Below are 23,603 nucleotides of genomic sequence, written 5' to 3'. Positions count from 1 at the left end.
ATACTTCTTCAATCACAGGCTCCTCTCTCCCATCCTTCCTTTACACAGGATCTCATCCAAAAAAAAACCTGGAACCCATCAAAAGTTTGTTAGTGAAGTAGGAAGTCCAAAGTCTTACATCATTGAAATTCTCAAAGGCAAGCAGAAACAAAGTTCCATATTTGATCTACACCAAAAATATTAAAGCAAAATAAACTAATCAGAAATACTAATAACATTACTTTTTTTTAAATAGATATTTTTATTGAAAATTTAGCATGTTTTTACACGTTTACAAAAGAAAACTAAAAAAAAACCAAGTATAAACATTGATATACAATTAAATCTTAAAAAAATAACCAAAATCTATCAAACAGAAAAAACAAATACCAAGAGAAAAAAAACTTAATTAACTACTCATCTAACGTACAACTAACCAGAGTGTATGATTAAAACTCTTACGTTATTCAAGAGAAAAAAAAATCGGATAACACAGAAATTGAGTAGTGATATACATGCTCAGAATGTGTTAACATCAGATCACAACAAAACCCGTATTCGTGCGGGATTCCTCTTCCAAGGGGCCCCGGACCAGCCAGGTTCACCCTCTCACTTAAATAAAGGCCCTTGTAGGATGACCGAGATATCTATATTTGTGTAATTCAAGAAGGACTGCCATATTTTATGGAGTAATTCGTTTTTTTCCCTGGTGCACCATATTTGTAAGGAAGTCAGGGGGAGAAAATTCTATAATTATTCTGTGCCAACTCGAAAATCCATGAGGGCCCTCAGCCACCCAGTTTACCAAAATGTTTTTCCCTGCACAGAAAGAGAGAATGGAAAATAATCTCTTCCCTATCGTAATTTCAGGTGTTCTTTAACCAATAAATGTGTCTCCTATAGGAGAGCTATATCGATCCTTTCTTTCTTGAGGTTTGATAATATGTTTTTACTTTTGATTGGTGAATTACTCCCCGTGACATTCCAGGTGCACCATTTAATCGACCGATTACTGATGGTAATTGCTAAGTAAAGAATAAATAAATAAACCCCTCTTCCCACCCCTCGGAGATAATCACTGGGCAATTCCAAGACCCTCCGGGAGAAGAAACCCTATCCAAAACATCCCGAGCATAGAGCATATAAAATTCACAAAAATAAAGACTCTTTAATACACTCAGATCAATATAATAAAAAACTATTTCTGAATAAAAAAAAATAAAACTTATTTAAACTTAGATCTTCCCCCTATTCCCAGGGGGCATCACTTCCTTTCCAAAAACCCATTATAACCTCTCCCAACCAGTGCCTCACCCTTGACTCAGGCACCCCACGATAGGATAAAGAAAATTCAAATATTTGAATTAACAATGAATACCCTACCCCTCCAAACCCCCCACCCACACCAACACCTGGATATATTTGGTAATATTAATACCATATATGACTATAAAATTACAGTCTCAGCAAATAATAATTAAATATAGTAATACAGAATAACGGGGGAAAACAACCCCGCTCCTAAGGACAGAGATAAAATAGGATAAGGTAACCACTTTCCCCCCATCTACATTAACTAGACCCCCTGGCCTATATATATATAAAACAAAAGGGGTAAGAAAATCGCTAAGTAAAGAATAAATAAATAAACCCCTCTTCCCACCCCCCAGAGATAATATTAAACAGTAAGGTAATGAAAGGAAAAAAAAGGGGTAAACCGGGGTGGGGGGTGGGCAAAACAACATCAATTAACTCTTATAATTTATCTAAGAGAGTCCAAAAGTTCCTTGGCCTTCTCCGGTGATCCGAAGTTATACACGGACCCTTCATGGTTGAAGCGTAGCGTAGCTGAGTAGCACATGGAGTAATGAATGTTTAAGTCCCTTAAACGCTTCTTCACTTTGTGAAACGGCTTCCACTTTCGGACCAAAGCTGGGGAAAAGTCCTGAAATAATATAATCTTGGATTCTTTATAAATCATGGCTTGGGGATCATTCCCAAGATTTCTGGAAGCTTCCAAGAGCATCTGCCTCTCGTAGCTCTGCAACCGGAACAGGACCGAGCGGGGGCGCTGTTTCGAGCTGGGCCCGTGCACCGCAACCTGGTAGGCCCATTCCACCCTTACCTGGCCTGATCGAGCCTCCAGATTTAAAAGCTGTGGCAGCCACTGCTCGAGGAATGCTGTAAGCTGGCCTTCCTCTTCCCGTTCGGGAAGGCCCAGCAAACGAATATTTTTTCGATGACCTTGATTCTCGAGGTCGTCAATGTGATTCTCTAAGGTCCGGACATGCTGTTCGAGAGTCCGGACCCGATCCATGGCCGATTCTGCTATGGTCTCGGAGGTCGCGGCCTTTAGCTCCGCCCCTCCGACTCAGCGCTCGATTTCCTCGATGTCTCGGCAGACAGTGAATTCCATCGGCTTCGGGACTCTTCAATGAAGGCGTCGATCTTCACATCGAGTTTAGAGATTATTTCCGCGAGGCTCGCCACTGTAGGTAAGTCCCCTGGGGTGGCTGCAGACGCCTCTGCTGCAGCTGGGGAGGGTGGGGCAGGGGCTCCTGCCTGCTGAGAACTGCGGGCTCCTTTCCCCCTAGTCATTTTTACAGGAGACTAGACTGTTTAAATTTAGTACTAAGCAACTAATTACATAAAGTAAAAACTATTTTAAATGATTTGGTGAGTGTGGTGGAGGCGGGTGGCCCACTTTGCTCAAGTCTTGGGAGGAGCACTATAGACTCAGACTTGCTGAGTCGCCGCCATCTTGGATCTCCATTAATAACATTACTAACAAGCAAGACAGGTCCAACAACATCACCAACAAATGATGTAACATGAACATCATTCACAAGTAACATGCACAACATTTCTGCCGCAATCCACTAACTGTTGATGACAAAGAATAACAAATTTATGAGATGGAGACACACCTATCACCGAGGCAATACCATGAATACCCTGTTTTGGGAGTTGGTTGGTTAGATCACTTGGTTGAATGGCTGGCTTTCAACAGAATAACACCAACAATGTTGGTTCAAACCCTGTACTGGCTGATGTTCCTATGAAGAACTTTCCTTCCCAACCTCTCCCTTGCCTGAGTTAATGTTACCCTCAGATTAAACCACCACTAGTTTTCTTTCTCTAATGAGAGAGCAGCCTTATGGTTCATAACAACCATGGCTGCTTTACCTTTTTGTTTTTACCGCAAATAGATTTTGGAAAAAGGAAGTAACCATGAAAAGACTCATAAGGATAGACAAAAATCAAAGAATTGTAGATGCTGGAAATCAGAAACAAAAACAGAAATTGCAAGAAAATCTCAGCAGGTCTGGTATCTCTGTACACAGAAAGCAGAGTTAATGTTTTGGGTCCAGTGACTCTTCTTCAGATTTGACTGTAGCTAGGGAAAAGTTGGATTGCATGCTGAAGATGTGGTGAGGGAAGGGGGGAGGAGTAAATGATAGGTGGAGTTGGAGCCCAGAGAGAAAGAACATCAATTGGGCAGATAAAGGAATGGGTAAAAATCAGTCTGGGAGAATCAACAGGTTGATTGTGGTGGCAGCCCATGGGTTGACAAGGCCTGTTGTGTTGGGTTGAGATAAGGAAGTGGGAGAAAGTCCTTAAGCCTTATAATTATTGAACTCAATATTGAGTCCTGAAGGCTGCAGGATCCCTAAGCAAAAATATGATGTTCTTCCAGCATGCAGTGAGCTTTGCTGGAGCACTGCAACAAGCCTGAGACTGAGAAATTAACAATCAACTTATAATTAAATGGGACTCCTTGATGGGGAAAAAGTGCCCAGGTCTTAAACTTTTTCAACTCTATATTGAGTCCTGAAGGCTGCAGAGTCTCCAAGCTGAAAATGAAATGGTGTTCTTCCAGCTTGTACTGAGCTTTACTGTAGCAATGCAGCAAGCCCGACACCAAGGATGTTGGCCAGGGAACACAGTGGTGTATGGCAGTAGCAGACAACAGGAAGGTCAGGGTCATTTTTGCATATCGAATGTAGGTGTTCCGCAAAGCAGTCGCCCAGTCTGCATTTTGTCTCCCCAGTGTAGTACAGATCTCTACACTGGGAGATTATACGAGCCTGAGGTTCCTGTTGGCTGTCACTTCAGCACATCACCGTGTTCCCTGGCCAACATCTCAGTCTTGGGCTTGCTGCATTGCTCCAGTGAAACTCAGCCCAAGCTGAAAGAGCACCATCTCATTTTCTGCTTGGGAACTCTGCAACCTCCAGAACCCAATATCAAATTCCATAATTTTAAGGACTGGGCACCTTTTCTCATGAGCTTACCTCGACCATTACATGTCAGATCTTGACATCACATGGACTGTCGCTAAAGAAAAACCATTGGCAGCTGCTAATGGTCTCCCAGGTTGACCATTGTACATTTCTTTGTCTGGCCAATTGCTGTTCTCTCTCTATGGGCTCCATCTCCACCTATTGTTTAGTCCTTACGCCCGCCCCCACCTCATCTTCAGCAAATGTACTAACCTTTCCTAGCTACAGTCAGTTCTGAAGAAGGATCTCTGGACCCGAAATGAAGACTCATGAGGAGTTCTGTTTAGTTACAAGTTGATTATTAATTTCTTTAGTTGCAACACAACATGAAAAAGTAAATGATTGGAATATTGATATAATAATGCATTATACCTTTTAAATTAAGAATTACATTATTTTGTTATATTATTCAAAATAATTAGGAAACATATTCCCGCTTGTAGCTATACCAGTGGTTCCCAACCTTTTCAGTATCAAGGCACACTTCAATGAGACAAATGAATCCACAGCACAGCCACCCCTTTTAGCTGAATTGATTGCTAATAAAACATCACATTTACTTGCGTTTACTATGATCACGGCTGACTACAGAGGTTTACAACCTGACAGCATAATAACTAGGAACAGAAGTAGGCAATTCAGCCCCTTGAACCTGCTCTGCCATTTAATAAAATCAATACCAATCTCATCTCAGCCTCAACTCCACTTTCCTGCTCACACTCCATAATCCTTCAACTCATTACTAAATAAAAATCGTCTATTTGCTTTCCAAATTTCTTGAAGTGTGGAGTTTGCACATTTTCCCCGTGTAAATAAAAATCATGTACTTTCTTTCTAAATTTATTCAAGTGTGGTGGTTGCACATTCTCCCTGTGTCTGCGTGGGTTTCCTCCAGGTGTTCCAGTTCCTCCCACAGTCCAAAGGTTAGGTGAATTGGCCATGTTAAATTGCCCATAGTGTTCATGGATGTGTTGGTTGGGTGCATTAGTCATGGGAAGTGTAAGCATAAGTATGATTCTGGGTGGGAGACTGTTTAGTGGTTTGGTGTGGACTTGTTGGGCTAACACTGTAGGGATTCTATGATTCAATGACTCTATGTTCTGGCATCCACCACACTCTAGGGTAATGAATTCCACAGGTACATGATCCTTGAGAGAAGTAATTTCTCTTCATTTCTGTCTTAAATCTGTTACATGTTATTGTAAAATTATGATCTCTCACTCTAGATTGCCCAATGTTCTCTGCAGGTGTTCTTTGTCAATCCCCTTTAGCACCTTCTGTACTTCAATTAGATCTCCTCTCATTCTTCTAAATGCTAGTGAGTATGGGCTTAAACTCTCTCAATAAGGTTATGGTCCAACAGGTTTAATTGGAAGCGCTAGCTTTTGGAGTGCTGCTCCTTCATCAGGTATTGTGCAGCAGGATCGTAAGACACAAAATATATAGCAAAAGATTGCAGTGTCATGCAATGAAATTATATTTTGAACAAACCTAGATTGTTGTTAAGTCTTTCATCTTTTAGAATAGGTTGCGGGTTTTGGTTCATTCGTATGTAAATCACAGAACTTCTTTTAAGTCACATTCTCAAGATAACTTAGTTTTATAAAATAAATTGACATCTCAGCTCAGACAATGCATTAAAGGTATGAGGTTAGAGTCTGCCTGTATCCCAATCTTGAGTCAGACTGGCTCTACTTCCAAAGTGGAATTTACAAAATATTACATGGATTGACTGCCTGCAGATTGTGCATTTTTGAGCAAAACAATGTATCTGCAAATATAATTTTGCAAATACAAATTCACTCCATAGACTTATGTTTGCCTGTGCATGAGTGAGAGAGAGTGAGTGTGTGCAAGTGAATATGCTTGCACGTGATAGAGCATGTGTTTGCGTGTATGCAAGCTTAGTAAAGTGTGTGTGTGAGTGTGCTGAAATATAAGCCTGTGGGAGGGTGTGTGCATGGGTCCGTGTGGGGGGCTGTAGGTGTGTGGATATGAGGGTGTGTGTGTATGAGACAGGGTGTGTGTGTATGTGTGAGAGAGAGTGTATAGTGCAGTGGGGTCACCTGTAGTGAGACATGAACCCAAGGTCCCGGGTGAGGCCATCCTCATGGGTTCTGAACTCAGCTATCAGTCACTGCTCGGCGATTTTGCGTTGTTGCCTTTCCCAAAGTCCACCTTGGAGGATGGTCACCTGAGGATCCGAGGCCAAATGTCCCTGCCTGCTGAAGTATTTCCCGACTGGGAAGGAACACCTCTGTCTGGTGATTGTTGCGCGGTGTCCATTCATCCATTGTCGTAGCGTCTGATTGGTCTTGCCGATGTACCATGCCTCGTGTTCGCGGTTATTTAAAGTAGAGAAGGTCTTAGCAAGATGCCTTTAAACAACCGCCAAACCTGAAAAGGACCATTGTTTGTAGCAAACTGCCCAGTATTCAGGACAACATCGATCACAACACCATACAACCCTGTCATGGCAACCACGGCAAGACGTGTCAGAGTGTCGACACTGATACCACAATTACACATGGGGACATCACCCAACATGTATGCAGCAAGCATTCATGTGACTCGAGCAACGTTGTCTATCTTGTGCGCTCCAGGCAAGGATGGCGTGAGGCATGGTACATTGGGGAGACCATGCAGCTGCAACGAAAATGGATGAATGGACTCCCTAGCTACCACAATTACTAGACAGGGGTGTTCCTCCCAGTTGGGGAATACGTCAGTGGTCAGGATCTTTGGGTGACCATCAACCAAGGCGGATTTTGGGATAGGCAACAATACAAAGTGGCTGAGCAGTGGCTGCTAGCCACGTTCAGTACCCAAGAGGATGGCCTCAACCGGGATCTTGGGTTCATGTCACACTACAGGTGACCACACACACACACACACACACACACACCCCACCCTCACACACACACACACACCACCCTCACACACACACACACACACCACCCTCACACACACACACACCCCACCCTCACACACACACTTTACCAAGCTTGCACACATGCAAACACACACTTTCTCACATGCACTCACACTCACTCCCACAAACTCACATGCACACATTCACACTCTCTCTCTCTCTCTCTCTCACTCATGCACACGCGCACACATACAAGTCTATGGGGTAAATTTGTATTTGCAGATACATTCTGTTTTGCTCAATCTGCAGGCAGTCAATCCATGTAATGGTTTGTAAATTCCACTTTGGAAATAGAACCAGCTTGACTCAAGATTGGATACAGACAGACTCTAACCTCGCACCTTTAATGCATTGTCTGAGTTGTCACATTTTTTATAAAAATCTTAACTTATTTAAGGAATATGACTTGAAAGAAGTTCTGGGATTTACATATGAATGAACTGAAACCTGCAACCCATTCTAAAAGATGAAAGACTTAACAACAATCTAGGTTTGTTCAAAATATCATGTCATTGCATGACACTGCAATCTTTTGGTATAAATTCTGTGTCTTATGGTCCTGCTCCACAACCACCTGATGAAGGAGCAGCGCGCCGAAAGCTAGCACTTCCAAATAAACCTGTTGTTGTGTGACTTTTCACTTTGTCCACCTCAGTCCAACACCGGCTCCTCCACATCATCTTTCCATAAGATAAACTGTGGAATCAATCTCATGAATTTCCTCTTAAGTGCCTCCAAAGGAACTATATCACTCCTCAAGTAAGGGCACCAAAATTGTACACAATACTCCAGATGCAATCTCATTAATGTCTTATACAGTTGCAGCAACACTTTTATTCCCTAAGAAATGAATGCCAAAATTCCATCTGCCTTCCTTATTACCCGCTGTATTTGCACATTAGTTTTCTGCAATTCTTGCAAGGACACTCAGATCACTTTGCTTCAAAGCATTCTGAAGTTTCTCTCCATTTAGATAATAAGTTGCCTTTCTGTTCCTCTGACCAAAATTGATAATCTCCCACACTCATTCCACTTTAAACTTCATCTGTCATTTTTTTCCATTCATATCTATTTTAAATTTCTTATTTCTTCATTGCAACTTGCTTTCTCACTTATTTTAGTGTCATCTTCTAATTTGGCTATTGTACTTTCTATTCCTGCACCTAATTCATGAATTCAGATTATAAGTAGTTGGAGCCCCAAAGACTGAACCCACTACATTTGCCACTACGTACTTACATCTTTCCTACCAAGAAAAAGATCCATTTATCTCGAATATCTGCTTGCTATTGATTAACCAATCCTCTGCCAGGATCAAATGCCCTCTGTAAGTATAGATACATTCCAACGACAGAATCCCCATTATCCACCTTGCTTGTACTATAATGCACATAGCAAACTAAGAAAGGAATAAAATCGATGAGCAAAAATACACCATCTCCAACTGCGAGCACAACACACATTTTCAAATTCTGCTCACATCAACAATGTCTAACTATTCATAAACAATAGAGCAAAACATAAAGTGGAGCAATTTGTAATTTACCAGGTTAGTGGAAACCTGGGCCTGCTGATACCAGAAGTCTATACATCCCTAGCTCTGGTGGCTTACAGTTGATAGGGGCACCGGATGTCAGCAGATATTGTCTTCAATAATAGACACTGAGGCTCTGGAGAATATCAGAAGAATAGTCACGGTCTTAATGCTTGGATGTGACTCTACTTCTTGAAAATTTCTCTGTTGGAAACCACTGATCTATACAGTACATCGGTATCCAGAATGCCATTGTACGTACTTATGAATTTCAATGGTGCGATCTAGAAAAATACACTCAAATTCCCAGTATCAGATCTAAATGTGAGGTTATTTCCAGTTTCTGGGAACCATAACACATTGGAACAGGGTGTTTAAGAAATTTATATTATATCTCTGCAATTTTGTTTATTTTTCACATTTCAGTCTTATTCCATACCTCATTTCCTTGTTGTGGCCACTTTGGAGACATGGATAGAGCACGGACAGGAATGGTTGATGCAGGTTCCAGGATTTAGATGCTTCAGTAAAAACAGAGAAGATGGTAAAAGAGGGGGAGGTGTGGAATTGTTAGTCAAGGACAATATTACAGTAGCAGAAAGGACGTTTGAGGACTTGTGCACTGAGGTAGTACAGGCTGAGGTTAGAAACAGGAAAGGAGAGGTCACCTTATTGGGAGTTTTCTAAAGGACTCCAAATAGTTCCAGAGATGTAGAGGAAAGAAAAGCAAAGATAATTCTGGATAGGAGTGAGAGTAACAGGGTAGTTGTTATGGGGGTCTTTAACTTTCCAAATGTTGACTGGAAATACGATAGTTCGAGTAATTTAGATGGGTCAATTTTTGTCCAATGTGTGCAGAGGGCTTCTTGACACAGTATGTAGACAGGCCAACAATGGACGAGGTCACATTCGATTTGGTACTGGGTAATGAACCTGGCCAGGTGTTAGATTTGGAGGTAGGTGAGTGCTTTGGTGGTAGTGAGCACAACGCGATTATGTTTAATTCAGCAATGGAAAGGTATAGGTGGATAATGTAGGGCAAGAGCTATTGCTGGGGAAAGGCAATTATGATGTGATTAGGCATTGTTTAGGATGCATAGGATGGGGCAGGAAACTGCAGGAGGTAGAGTCATAGAGACATTGAGATGTAAAGCATGAAAACAGACCCTTCAGTCCAACCCGTCCATGCCGACCAGATATCCCAACCCAATCTAGTCTCACCTGTCAGCACCTGGCCCATATCCCTCCAAACCCTTCCTATTCATATACCCATCCAAATGCCTCTTAAATGTTGCAATTGTACCAGCCTCCACCACAACCTCTGGCAGCTCATTCCATACACGTACCACCCTCTGCATGAAATACTTGCCCCTTAGGTCTCTTTTATATCTTTCCCCTCTCACCCTAAACCTATGCCCTCTAGTTCTGGACTCCCCAACCCCAGGGAAAAGACTTTGTCTATTTATCCTATCCATGCCCCTCATAATTTTGTAAACTTCTATAAGGTCACCCCTCAGCCTCTGACGCTTGAGGGAAAACAGTCCCAGCCTGTCAGCCTCTCCCTATATCTCAAATCCTCCAATCCTGGCAACATCCTTGTAAATCTTTTCTGAACCCTTTCAAGTTTCATAACATCTTTCCGATAGGAAGACCAGAATTGCACACAATATTCCAACAGTGACCTAACCAATGTCCTGTGACTATCAATGATACAAATATCTCAGCAAGAGGCCCAGCAATCACTTCTCTAGCTTCCCACAGAGTTCTCGGGTACACCTGATCAGGTCCTGGGGATTTATCCACCTTTAACCTTTTCAAGACATCCAGCACTTCCTCCTCTGTAATCTGGACATTTTGCAAGATGTCACCATCTATTTCCCTACAGTCAATATCTTCCATATCCTTTTCCACAGTAAATACTGATGCAAAATATTCATTTAGTATCTCCCCCATTTTCTGTGGCTCCACACAAAGGCTGCCTTGCTGATCTTTGAGGGGCCCTATTCTCTCCCTAGTTACCCTTTTGTCCTTAATATATTTGTAAAAACCCTTTGGATTCTCCTTAATTCTATTTGCCAAAGCTATCTCATGTCCTCTTTTTGCCCTCCTGATTTCCCTCTTAAGTATACTCCTACTTCCTTTGTACTCTTCTAAGGATTCACTCGATCTATCCTGTCTATACCTGACATGTGCTTTCTTCTTTTTCTTAACCAAACCCTCAATTTCTTTAGTCATCCAGCATTCCCCATACCTACCAGCCTTTCCTTTCACCCTGACAGGAATATACTTTCTCTGGATTCTTGTTATCTCATTTCTGAAGGCTTCCCATTTTCCAGCCATCCCGTTATCTGCGAACATCTGCCTCCAACCAGCTTTCGAAAGTTCTTGCCTAATACCGTCAAAATTGGCCTTTCTCCAATTTAGAACTTCAACTTTTAGATCTGGTCTATCCTTTTCCATCACTATTTTAAAACGAATAGAATTATGGTCGCTGGCCCCAAAGTGCTCCCCCACTGACCCCTCAGTCACCTGCCCTGCCTTATTTCCCAAGAGTAGGTCAAGTTTTGCACCTTCTCTAGTTGGTACATCCATATACTGAATCAGAAAATTGTCTTGTATGCACTTAAGAAATTCCTCTCCATCTAAACCCTTAACACTATGGCAGTCCCAGTCTATGTTTGGAAAGTTAATATCCCCTACCATAACTACCCTATTATTCTTACAGATAGCTGAGATCTCCTCACAAGTTTGTTTCTCAATTTCCCTCTGAGTATTAGGGAGTCTATAATACAATCCCAATATGGTGATCATCCCTTTCTTATTTCTCAGTTCCACCCAAATAACTTCCCTGGATGTATTTCCAGGAATATCCTCCCTCAGCACAGCTGTAATGCTACCACAACTGAAATGTGGAGCTTATTCAAGGAACAGCTACTGCGTGTCCTTGATAAGTACGTACCTGTCAGGCAGCGAGGGAGCCATGGTTTACAAAAGAAGTTAAATCTCTTATGAAGAGGAAGGGGGCGGTTTATGTTAGGATGAGGTGTGAAGGCTCAGTTAGGGCACTTCAGAGTTCCAAGTTAGCCAGGAAAGACCGAAAGAGAGAGCTAAGAGGAGCCAGGAGGGGACATGAGAAGTCGTTGGCAGGTGGGATTAAGGAAAACCCTACAGCTTTCTATCGGTATATCAGGAATAAAAGAATGACTAGAGTAAGGTTAGGGTCAATCAAGGACAGTAGTGGGAAGTTGTGCATGGAGTCCGAGGAGATACTGGAAGTGCTAAACGAATATTTTTTGTCAGTATTCACACTGGAAAAAGACAATGTTGTCAAGGAGAATACGGAGATACAGGCTACTACACTAGACAGGATTAATGTTCACAAGGAGGAGGTGTTAGCAATTCTGGAAAGTGTGAAAACAGATAAGTCCCCTGAGCTGGACGGGATTCTCTTGGATCCAGGGAGGAGATTGCAGAGACTTTTGCTTTGATCTTTATGTCTATAGGAATAGTGCCAGAAAACTGGAGGATAGTAAATGTTGTCTCCTTGTTCAAGAAGGGGATTAGAGACAACCCTGGTAATTATAGACGAGTGAGTCTTACTTCAGTTATGTGTAAAGTGTTGTAAAAGGTTTTATAAGAGATAGAATTTATCATCATCTAGAGAGGAATAAGTTGATTAGGGATAGTCAACATGGTTTTGTGAAGAGTAGGTCGTGCCTCATAAACTTTATTCAGTTCTTTGAGAAGGTGACCAAACTAGTGGATGAGGGTAAAGCGGTTGATGTGGTGTATTTCAATTTGAGAGGGAGAGGGTACAATCGGCAGTGACAATATTTCTGTTGAATAAAGGGAACTATGGAGCTATGAGGGAGGAGCTGGCCAAAGTTCAATGGTGCAATATCTTAGCAGGGATGACAGTGGAGGGACAGTGGAGGAACAATGGCGGATATTTCTGTGTATAATGCAGAAGTTGCAGGATCAGTTCATTCCAAAAAGGAAGAAAGATCCTAGGAGGAGGCAGGGGTGACCGTGGCTGACGAGGGAAGTTAAGAAACATATAAAGTTAAAAGAGAAAAAGTATAACATAGCAAAGATAAGTGGGAAAACGGAGGACTGGGAAGCTTTTAAAGAACAACAGAGGATTACTAAGAAGGAAATATGCAGAGAAAAAATGAGGTACGAAGGTAAACTGACCAATAATATTAAGGAGGATAGTAAAAGTTTTTTTTAGGTATGTGAAAGGCAAAAAAATGGTTAAGACTAAAATTGGGCCCTTGAAGACAGAAACAGGGGAATATATTACGGGGAACAAAGAAATGGCAGAAGAATTGAATTGGTACTTCAGATCGGTGTTCACTGGGGAAGACACAAGCAATCTCCCTGAGGTAACAGTGGCTGAAGGACCTGAACTGAAGGGAATTTATATTTGCCAGGAATTGGTGTTGGAGAGACTGTTAGGTCTGAAGGTTGATAAGTCCCTGGGGCCTGATGGTCCACATCCCAGAGTACTGAAGGAGGTGGCTCGAGAAATCGTGGAAGCGTTGGTGATTATTTTCCAGAGTTCGATAGATTCAGGATCAGTTCCTGCGGATTGGAGGGTGGCTAATGTTGTACCACTTTTTAACAAAGGTGGGAGAGAGAAAGCAGGAAATCACAGTCCAGTTAGTCTGACCTCAGTGGTAGGAAAGATGCTGGAGTCTATTATAAAGGATGAAATTACGACACATTCTGGATAGTAGTAATAGGATTGGTCAGAGTCAGCATGGATTTATGAAGGGGAAATCATGCTTGACTAACCTTCTGGAATTTTTTGAGCATGTAACTCTGAAGATGGATGGGGGAGATCCAGTAGATGTGGTGTACCTGGACATTCAGAAAGCTTTTAATAAAGTCCCACATAGGAGGCTAGTGAGCAAAATTAGGGCGCACTTTGAATTGGGGGCAAAGTACTAACTTTGATTGAAAATTGGTTGGGTGATAGGAAACAAAGAGTAGTGATAAACGTCTCCATTTCGGAATGGCAGGCAGTGACCAGTGGGGTACCGCAGGGATCAGTACAATATGTGTTAATGATATAGAAGATGGTATTAGTAATAACATTAGCAAAATTGCTGATGATACTAAGCTGGGTGGCAGGGTGAAATGTGATGAGGATGTTAGGAGATTACAGGGTGACCTGGACAAGTTAGGTGAGTGGTCAGATGCAGTTTAATGTGGATAAATGTATGGTTATCCACTTTGGTGGCAAGAACAGGAAGGCAGATTACTACCTAAATGGAATCAATTTAGGTAAAGGGGCAGTACAGAGAGATCTGGGTGTTCTTGTACACCAGTCAATGAAGGTAAGCATGCAGGTGCAGCAGATAGTGAAGAAGGCTAATAGCATGCTGGCTTTCATAACAAGAGGGATTGAGTATAGAAGCAAAGAGGTTCTTCTGCAGCTGTACAGGGCCCTGGTGAGACCACACCTGGAGTACTGCGTGCAGTTCTGGTCTCCAAATTTGAGGAAAGACATTCTGGCTATTGAGGGAGTGCAGTGTAGGTTCACGAGGTCAATTACTGGAATGGAGGGGTTACCTTACACTGAAAGACTGAAGCGACTGGGATTGTATACCCTTGAGTTTAGAAGACTGAGAGGGGATCTGATTGAGTCATATAAGATTATTAAAGGATTGGACACTCTGGAGGCAGGAAACATGTTTCCGCTGATGGGTGAGTGCCGAACCAGAGGACACAGCTTAAAAATATGGGGTAGACCATTTAGGACAGAGATGAGGAGAAACTTCTTCACCCAGAGAGTGGTGGCTGTGTGGAATGCTCTGCCCCAGAGGGCAGTGGAGGCCCAGTCTCTGGATTCATTTAAGAAAGAGTTGGATAGAGCTCTCAAGGATAGTGGAATCAAGGGTTATGGAGATAAGGCAGGAACAGGATACTGATTAAGGATGATCAGCCATGATCATATTGAATGGTGGTGCAGGCTCGAAGGGCAGAATGGCCTACTCTTGTACCTATTGTCTATTGTATATGGATTTCAGTAAGGCGTTCGATAAAGTTTCCCCACGGTAGGCTATTGTACATAATACAGAGGAGAAAGTGAGGTCTGCAGATGCTGGAGATGCAGGTTAGGTGAATTGGCCATGCTAAATTGCCCTTAGTGTTAGGTAATAAGGGGTAAATGTAGGGGTATAGGTGCGTTGCGCTTCGGCGGGTCGGTGTGGACTTGTAGGGCCGAAGGGCCTGTTTCCACACTGTAAGTAATCTAATCTAATCTAATCTATTCATGCTGGAGTTCAGTTACTAGTGGTATTCCGCAGGAATCTGTTTTGGGGCCACTGCTGTTTGTCATTTTTTATAAATGACCTCGATGAGGGCGTAGAAAGATGGGTTAGTAAATTTGCGGATAACACTAAGGTTGGTGGAGTTGTGGATAGTGCTGAAGGATGTTGCAGGTTACAGAGGGATATAGAAAAGCTGCAGAGCTGGGCTGAGCGGTTGCAAATGGAGTTTAATGCGGAAATGTGTGAGGTGAACCACTTTGGAATGAGCAACAGGAATAAAGAGCACTGGGCTAATGGTAAGATTCTTGTAGTATAGATGAGCAGAGAGACCTCTGTGTCCATGTACATTGATGTTTGAAAGTTGCCACTCAGGTTGACAGGGTTGTTAAGAAGGCATATGGTATGTCAGCTTTTATTGGTAGAAGGATTGAGTTTTGGAGCCATGAGGTCATGCCGAAGCTGTACTAAACTCTGGTGCGGCCGCATTTGGAGTATTGCATACAGTTCTAATCACCACATTATAGGAAGGATGTGGAAGCTTTGGAAAGGATTCAGATGGGGTTTACTACGATGTTGCCTGGTATGAAGGGAAGGTCTTATGAGGAAAGGCTGAGGGACTTGAGGAGAAAAGAAAGGTTGAGAGGTGACTTAGGAGAAACATATCAGATAATCAGAGCCTTAGATAGGGTGGACTGTGAGAGCCTTTTTACTTGGACGGTGATGGCTAGCACAAGGGGACATAGCTTTAAATTGAGGAGTGATAAATATAGGACAGATGTCAGAGACAGTTTCTTTACTTAGAGAGTAGTAGGGGTGTGGAATGCACTGTCTCCAACAGTGACAGACCCGCCAACTTTAAGGGCATTTAAATGGTCATTGGATAAACATACGGATGAAAGTGGAATAGTCTAGGACAGATGGGCTTCAGATTAGTTCCACAGGAACAACATAGAGGACTGAAGGGCCTGTACTGCGCTGTAATGTTCTATGTTCTATTTCTTTTCTTGACCCATCACCACATCATTTGGAGTTGCACAACTGACTTTTTTGTCATTCAATCACTCCTGTCTTAACACTTACCCACTCATCTGCTTAGATTTGATTTGTTACAGTTGCAACTTTTCCTGGTTTTTGTGTTCTGTCATTAATCTGAAACGTTAACTTTGTTCCTCTTTCCACTGAAGCTGCAAGACCTCCTGATTTTCTCCAGCACGTTTCTGCTTTTGTTTCAGATTTCTAGACAGTTTTTTATTTTTATTTGAATATTTTCTGTCTTGCTTCATGTGAGAAAGAGTCAGGCGAAGTCAGACCTGGTAGGGGCTGTAATTGCAGTTTCCTGAATAGTACCAATAATAGTTGGACTTGGTCATATCATATCAGATTGCATACACCAAGACAAGCTTTATTAGAAACAAAAACAGAAGTTGCTGGAAAAGCTCAGCAGGTCTGGCAGAACTGATGGTAGCTCAGAAAATGTTGGTTTATATGCAGAAGATAGAGTTGGGGGGTGGAGGTGAGGAGTAAGTGATAGGTAGGGTTAAAGCCCAAAGAGAAGAATAGTTGGACAGACTATTTATTAGACTGGATTCATCACACCAGAATAATAAATGTAGACATGGACACAAAAGCCTTTTTAACAAGCACACTGATTTTTCAATGAAATTCACTCAGTAAGTGGGATTATATTAGTCTGGGCTATTCTGATGCAGAACCTTGCAATTAAAACTTTTATGTTGTAGCCTATATAAATTAGCATGAGTAACAAAAGGGAATTTAGATAAAAGGATGGCGGTCACAACAAATTGAATTGTTAATTATCTAGGATATGCCAAAACAAATTATTTTAAAGTAATAAGTTGAAACATTTTATTAATAATTGTAATAAGAATACATTTGATTATCGCAAAATTGAAAAAAAACTTTAAATATTTGACTCATTGCCAGATTCCTTTTCCATTAGGCTCAAGCCTTTAACAAAATTAAAATAAAACTGATGTGCAGGCAAGAAATATTTAGAGCCCCATCAATGTTTCGATTGGTGAGTGACCGAGCCAATGTTAATGAGTCAAAACAAACCATGGCAAAAATATGTGTCTGTGTGGGTATGAGGTGTAGAGGCAGAGATTTAATTCCCTCCCCTATCCTGCCGCCCCAGTTCTGCTTACCTAACGTGGCTCATCAGGGTTTGGCATTCCACACTAGCAACTTTATTTCAGTTGGAGCAGTGGCAGGTGTATTGCTACTGTGCCACAATGAGCCCAGGGAGGGGGAAAATCAGCTGATGTTCCTCTGATCCAATACCTGCAACCAGGAAATCTATGTGTGCATAACTGTAGCAGGATTGGATTTAGCAAACTGCTTTAGGTGGTTAAATATCTTACGAATAACGATTTAATAAAGTCATATTAAATTCAATCCATCTGCACAATTTAATTGAAATTATATCATTCTTTCCTAGATATTAAACAAACATAGACCATTTTTAGTTTTAGTATCTTAATGACAAAATTGTGCTATATTATGCATTTGTGTTTAAAAATCAATTCTAATGCAAAAACAGCTCAATATGGGTGGTATTGATATTATAACAGGGAAAGACAAGGTAGATAAAGTCAAAATATTTCGCTGGTTGGGGATTCTAAAACTAGGGGGCACACTCGAAAATGTAGGACCAGACCATTCAAAAGAGATGTTAGAAAGCACTTCTACACACAAGGGATGGTAGAAATTTGGAACTCTTTTCCACAAAGAGCAGTTGATATTAGATTAGTTGTTAATTTAAATTTGAGATAGATGGTTTTTTTTTGTTAAGCAAAGGCATTAAGTGATATAGGCCAAAGGTATATACCACAAATCAGCCATGCTTTCACTGAATGACATAACCGGCTGAAGGGACCGAATGGTCTATTTCTGTTCCTATGTTTCTATGCTGAAATGTATAGTTTATATGGAGTAGAACGATAACATTTTTATCCTTATGTTTATTAATCTCTGAAATTTCTCTGGGATTACATTTCTGCTTCTGACTCTGGTCACCGGTGCATCCCACAGGTCAGTGCGTTCAGTTGACTAATCTCAATTTCTTTAAACCGTTCACCCCCCTCTCTTTCTATAAATCCTCAAATCATGCCTCCGACCGAATTTTTCGCCACCTGCTCTATTATGACTTGGTGCCAATTTTTTTTTGTTCTGGGACTACTATAAAAAAGGTTTTTTTTTGTATTAATTCCCAAATAGTTGGGCAGAGTTTAGGAGGAAAAAGGATCAAGTAAGGCTGATTCACGTACTAGAAGCTGTTCTGTGACTTTGGCTGTAATATTCCAATGACAGAAAATGATGCGCAAGATTGATACTTAGCCAGTTTGAGTCTTCATTGTATCAGCAACTTTTTTCTGAGTTTTCACCACTGAAAGTAATTGACTGAGACATGACCTCGTAGTAACACTTAAAAATGTCGACTGAAATAGAAAATATACATCTAGAACAAATTAAACCACCGCAGCGAGATGGATGCAAAAGTTGGATAACGGAACAGGAAAGTCAGATATTTCTGGATAGTCAACAAAGATGAGTGAAATGACCTGCCTAGCTCTTGTCAAAGCTGAAAATGTGTTGCTGGAAAAGTGCAGCAGGTCAGGCAGCATCCAAGGAGCAGGAGAATCGACGTTTCGGGCATGAGCTCTTCTTCAGGAATGAGGAAGGTGTGCCAAGCAGGCGAAGATAAAAGGTAGGGGGGAGGGTCTTGGGGGAGGGGCGTTGGAAGGATAGGTGGAAGGAGGTGAAGGTGATAGGCTGGAGTGGGGGGAGGGGGTGGAGAAATCAGGAAGAAGATTGCAGGTTAGGAAGGTTGTGCTGAGTTCGAGGGTTGGGACTGAGACAAGGTGGGGGGAGGGGAAATGAGGAAACTGCAGAAATCTGAGTTCATCCCTTGTGGTTGGAAGGTTCCTAGGCAGAAGATGAGGCGCTGTTCCTCCAGCCGTCGTATTGCTATGGTCCGGCGATGCAGGAGTCCAAGGACCTGTATGTCCTTGGTGGAGTGGGAGGGGGAGATGAAGTGTTGAACCACGGGGTGGTTGGGTTGGTTAGTGCGGGTGTCCCAGAGGTGTTCTCTGAAACGGTCCGCTCTTGTCAAAGTTTGGACTGTGCTTTGAAAACATGCAACTTGTGTTAGTGCGTGTCGACAGCAGTTACATTTGCAGGCTACACAGTCTTGCGGAACACTTGCTGCTGTTTTCTAAGAGGTTATTTAATATTGGCGTGTACCAATTAAAATTGCTTCACACGGCCAAGGTGACATAGCCCTTGAATGAAAAAAACAAAGTGCTGGAAAAATTCTTCAGAGTCGTTTGTGCTGGACTCGAAACATTAACCCTGCTCCTCCCTGCACAGGGGTAAAAACAATGAGTGGTGCTGGAAGAGCACAGCAGTTCAGGCAGCATCCAAAATCGGCAAAAGCCCTTCATCAGGAATAAAAGGGCTACCAGACCTGCTAAGCTTCTCCAACACCACCTTCGTATTTCAAATTCCAGCAACCTGAGGGCTTTGCTTTTGTAACATGACTTCTTAAGAGGTTCCGTTTTCAGCTATTACACGGATTAGCACACCCTCCAAGCCAACATTTTAACGCGGCTGAACCCCAGAGGGGGGAGAAACATTTATTTTTTTTTAAATCGACAGATAACTCAAATAGAGTGAACACTTTTCGCTTTTGGAGGAGCAGTTTCAAAGTGTGTGTGTGGGGTGGGGGGAGCTGTGTCGATTTTCATCAAGCTCACCGGAATGCTTGCTGCCGATTTGGAATACTTCCTTAAAAACAAAATAGAAAAACACAAGCTTGCAATTGGAATGACAAAATAAAAACGGAGGTACTTGCACGTGGAAGACCCCGACGAGGATGGGATTCGAACCCACGCGTGCAGAGCACAATGGATTAGCAGTCCATCGCCTTAACCACTCGGCCACCTCGTCCCACAGCAATGAACCGGCCGCCGATTCCTCCTGCAGTGAATAACCGAGCCGCTGGCCGTCAGTGCAATCCTTTCGGTATCTGGTCCAGGGGCCTCAGGGCTCTGACAGCAACACTATCCCGACATTTAGGTCAGGCAGTACGGGTTCAAATCCCACCGACGCCGATGTGGACTAACGTCGCCGAGCAGGTCCGCAGGCACCTCCCACTCCGGTTATTTATTTATGGCTGATCGATTGATTTGATTTATTTATTTCTATACATTTCAAAGCGGGCCTGCAACGAAGGGCAGCCCTGTTACCCCGGCTTGAAGCAGCAAGTGCAAGGTCGTCTCGATTCCGAATGAAACAAAAGTTGCTCGAGCACCCTGAACTGGGCGACAGTAACGGTAACGGACAAGGAAGGGGACCTTCCTCACGTGGAAGCTTCTGGATGGTGACGGGCTACCCCGGCACGCGGGGGGGGGGCGGGGCATGGGGCGGGAAAGGTGTGGGCATGGGGGCGGGTCAGATCGGGTGGAGGTAGGGCAGGGGAGGGGTCACGGTGACTGGGGCGGAGCTGGTGGACGGAGAGGCTGGCCTCCAGCTGCAGACTTCAAGCTCCCATTGGCTACATGGCCTGCCGGTTGCTGCCATCCAATTAATCCAGGTCGCTGTCACTCACTTCGGAAGGCGCATCATCATCATCATCATCATCATCTTCTTCAAGTTCGGTTGTCGCATCGACGCGAGAAGGTGAGATGAGTTGAGCAGTCACATCAAAACCAGGATTGGTCAAAAGTCGCCCGACAAGGGAAGATCTCGCTTGCCATTGGTGGACATTGCGGTCAATCAAAGTGTGGGGGCGGGGTATTGAGGAATTCGGCGATGGAGGGGGCAGGACTTGGGACGAGGGCGGTCCTTTGGCGCCCGCCGTCGTTGCCATCGACCAATCGAAACCCAACAGCGGCACGAACGGCTGCTTCGAGTGGATAAGGAAGCCGTCAGTCATGGGTAACCCCGCCTCCCCCCACGTTCTTGTTTGGTGAGAGGGGTTGGTCGCTGCCAGCGAGGGCGACTTGAGTGAAACGTCAACACGAAGGTTGAGTGGCGGGCGGCGGCGGCGGCGGCACTGTCTTGGTGGCCGTTGTCCTGCACCGCCTACTATCTCGATGGTGTCGGCGGCGGGTGGCGTGGAGGAGGAGGCGGGGGGGTAGCTGAAGGGGGCGGCTGTGCGCCCGGACCGTTGAATTGTTGGTGTAAACACAAATCTCACTCACAAGATTGAAGAAGAAAGAGAGACTTGAGAGAAACTGTGTGTGACTGAGAATCTCAGCGACCATTCCCTCCTCAGGTATGTCTCTGGGAGAAACACTTGCAGCTCTGCAACTTTTCCGTTCACATCATCTGAAGGAAAGGGGCGATGAAAGTTCTGCCTGTCGGTGGCCTTTGCGCCCAGTTACTGATCTGTACAGATTTCAAACCAGGCCTTGAATGAAGGAATTGCAATTGAGGGTTTTCTTTAAAAAAAAACTTAGCAAACTATAGATCGTCCCTACATCGTGCTGTGTGTTAACTTAATGAAACCAGGCTGCACGTTCCTGCATCAAGTTTCAATGTTTCCAACATTAACTATGAATGAAGCACAGATTTTGTTGCTATGGGACCAATATGGAAACAACTCGAAGTGTTGGGGTCCAAGTGAACCGATCTTAGCTGTTCATTCTCCACATTTGTCACGACAGTTCACGTTTTGTAAGCAATGAGGTTTGAAGTAAAGCAGTACGATGTCAGCCACGAACTTTAAAATGTAATTCTTGATTCGTGCAGTGCAATTTATAGGACACTTTGGCTTTTAAAATAGCATTTCACCAGATCAGAGGTTAAAAATGATTGTCAACGCTACAGATGTCCATCTGAATGGATGCAGTTTTTGTGGCAAGGTCAGATAAATATTGCTTAGAAGAAATTCGGCTTACCCGTTATAGTGATATTGTTGTGTATCATAGTAATGTAGATCAGGAGAAAGCCATTAGTCTATATAACTTATTGTTCCAAACCTCGCTTGGAGTTAATGCTTGAAAATGCATTTTATCTCATTTTCGAAATGAATGTCAGCATGTAGCATTAAATGTGTTTAATTGCAGAGTAAGATTCTGGCTATTGAGTTCCAAGTATCAGCATTTCTTGCTGCATTACCACCACATTTTAAGTTCCCACACTCGACATCCTATCGTGCTTCCGAGTCAGTCTTGTATAATAGGCAGGGGTTCAGATTGTTCAAAATCATCACGTGTAAGATCCTTGTAGATAGCGTAGATTAGAGGATGAGTTATCCCGTAGTTTTAAAGTGGAATCTAAACCACCATTCTGAGATTTGAGACATCATTTAAATTGCTGTATTGTTTCATCACCCTCTATACTGAGATTTTCATGAAGATGCACGCTTTGATTTTTTTTTATTTCTCTTTAAATTAGTAAAATGTATCTGTCATGGCTATTGCAAATGGGCTCTTTATAAACAAAGCATTAACCTAGATTCAAAAATTCTGAGGATAATTTTAATTTTGTCACAATCTTTAACTCATTGTCAGTTAGTTTGGGATTGAACTTTTCATTCACCATGTGTCAGGAAGCAATAGTACCCAAGGAAATATGGAAGTCTAGAAAATTTCTATTATTAGAACTTCTGTCTGAAGAAGCCTCTGTAGGTTGATAGTTAAATTATACGATTTGTATGGGAAACATATGTTTAAGTTTTTAAAGAGTTCATGTCTGACAAATAATCAGCTCAGATTCTAAACTATTTTAAGAAAGTAGTTTGAAAGCAAATTATAGTAAGAGTCTTGTGTATCCTAAATGATACATAACATTGTGGTTTATATTTCCTGGGGCAGAGATGGGCGAATTGATACTTTTAGTTCCTAGTTTTAGTAATTGTGCTGGTTTGTGGTATGAAGATACCTTAGCTTTTTTTAATAGTAATTCAGTGGATTGGAAATATTATCTTTCTATTTATTTACTTGGGATAAGGAAGCTGAGAGTGTGGGAAGTTCCACCCTGAGTTCTTTATTATTGTTTGGCCAGGCTGCCTGGAGCCAGATTGAGAGAACATATAGTAATATACATCATCGAAGTAGGCCCTCAGTCATTCCTTATTTAGGAGAATTTGAAAAGATTCCTTAATCTATTCAAGCTATTGTCTAACTTTTATCTTGTTAAAAGACAAATGGCTTCTATATTTTTCAGAAATTTTCCTTGCATCCTGAATTGTAGCAATCTTTTTTCTTGAGTCTAACAACTTTTATGATCATAATGTTAAAGGAAACCATTCATATTCCAATAGCATCTTGAAAACCTTCTGGTCAGAATTAAAACAGGTGAAATTTGACTGTAGGAAACACATCCATAATGAATGAATTTCAACGTGTGATTTCCAATTATCTGACACTAACGATGTATAAACAACTAAACTTCTATCCAACACTTCAGTAACTCCAGCTTTTTCCTTCTGGCTCAGCTTTCTTGAAATTTTATCTGGGTGGTGTCTTGGTACGTTATGTAGAGTTACATGGCCTCTTTCTGTGCTGTAAATTCTTATTTGGTCCAACTGGTCTGTGAGAGAGTGTGTAGATTTCATGTGAATCTCCACC

General features: G+C 42.4%; 1 protein-coding gene, 1 long non-coding RNA gene and 1 other non-coding gene across 7 annotated transcripts in view; 1 reads left to right on the top strand and 2 right to left on the bottom strand.

The window, feature by feature from the left end:
- Positions 1-229: 229 nt before the first annotated feature.
- Positions 230-20,424, bottom strand: LOC122548539 (uncharacterized). Its single transcript, XR_006311258.2, has 3 exons — positions 17,172-20,424; positions 9,168-9,249; positions 230-2,569 (listed from the first exon to the last, which is right to left on the bottom strand). It is a non-coding gene; the product is annotated as an uncharacterized LOC122548539 (long non-coding RNA).
- Positions 19,893-19,974, bottom strand: trnas-gcu (transfer RNA serine (anticodon GCU)). Its single transcript has one exon. It is a non-coding gene; the product is annotated as a tRNA-Ser (tRNA).
- Positions 20,425-20,743: 319 nt separating the features above from the next.
- The window catches only part of disp1 (dispatched homolog 1 (Drosophila)), a 401,131-nt gene continuing 398,271 nt past the window's right edge, over positions 20,744-23,603 (top strand). For all 5 annotated transcript variants that reach the window (XM_087984367.1, XM_043687317.2, XM_087984357.1 and 2 more), the window contains exon 1: positions 20,744-21,304. The gene's annotated coding sequence lies outside the window, so the exon portion shown is untranslated. The remainder of the gene's footprint in view (positions 21,305-23,603) is intronic.

The sequence above is a fragment of the Chiloscyllium plagiosum genome, unplaced genomic scaffold, assembly GCF_037043375.1.
Source record: "Chiloscyllium plagiosum isolate Xiang-an unplaced genomic scaffold, Cpla_swu_hap1 HiC_scaffold_3, whole genome shotgun sequence".
Taxonomy (NCBI): Eukaryota; Metazoa; Chordata; class Chondrichthyes; order Orectolobiformes; family Hemiscylliidae; genus Chiloscyllium; species Chiloscyllium plagiosum.
This window is presented reverse-complemented; position numbering and strand designations above follow the sequence as displayed.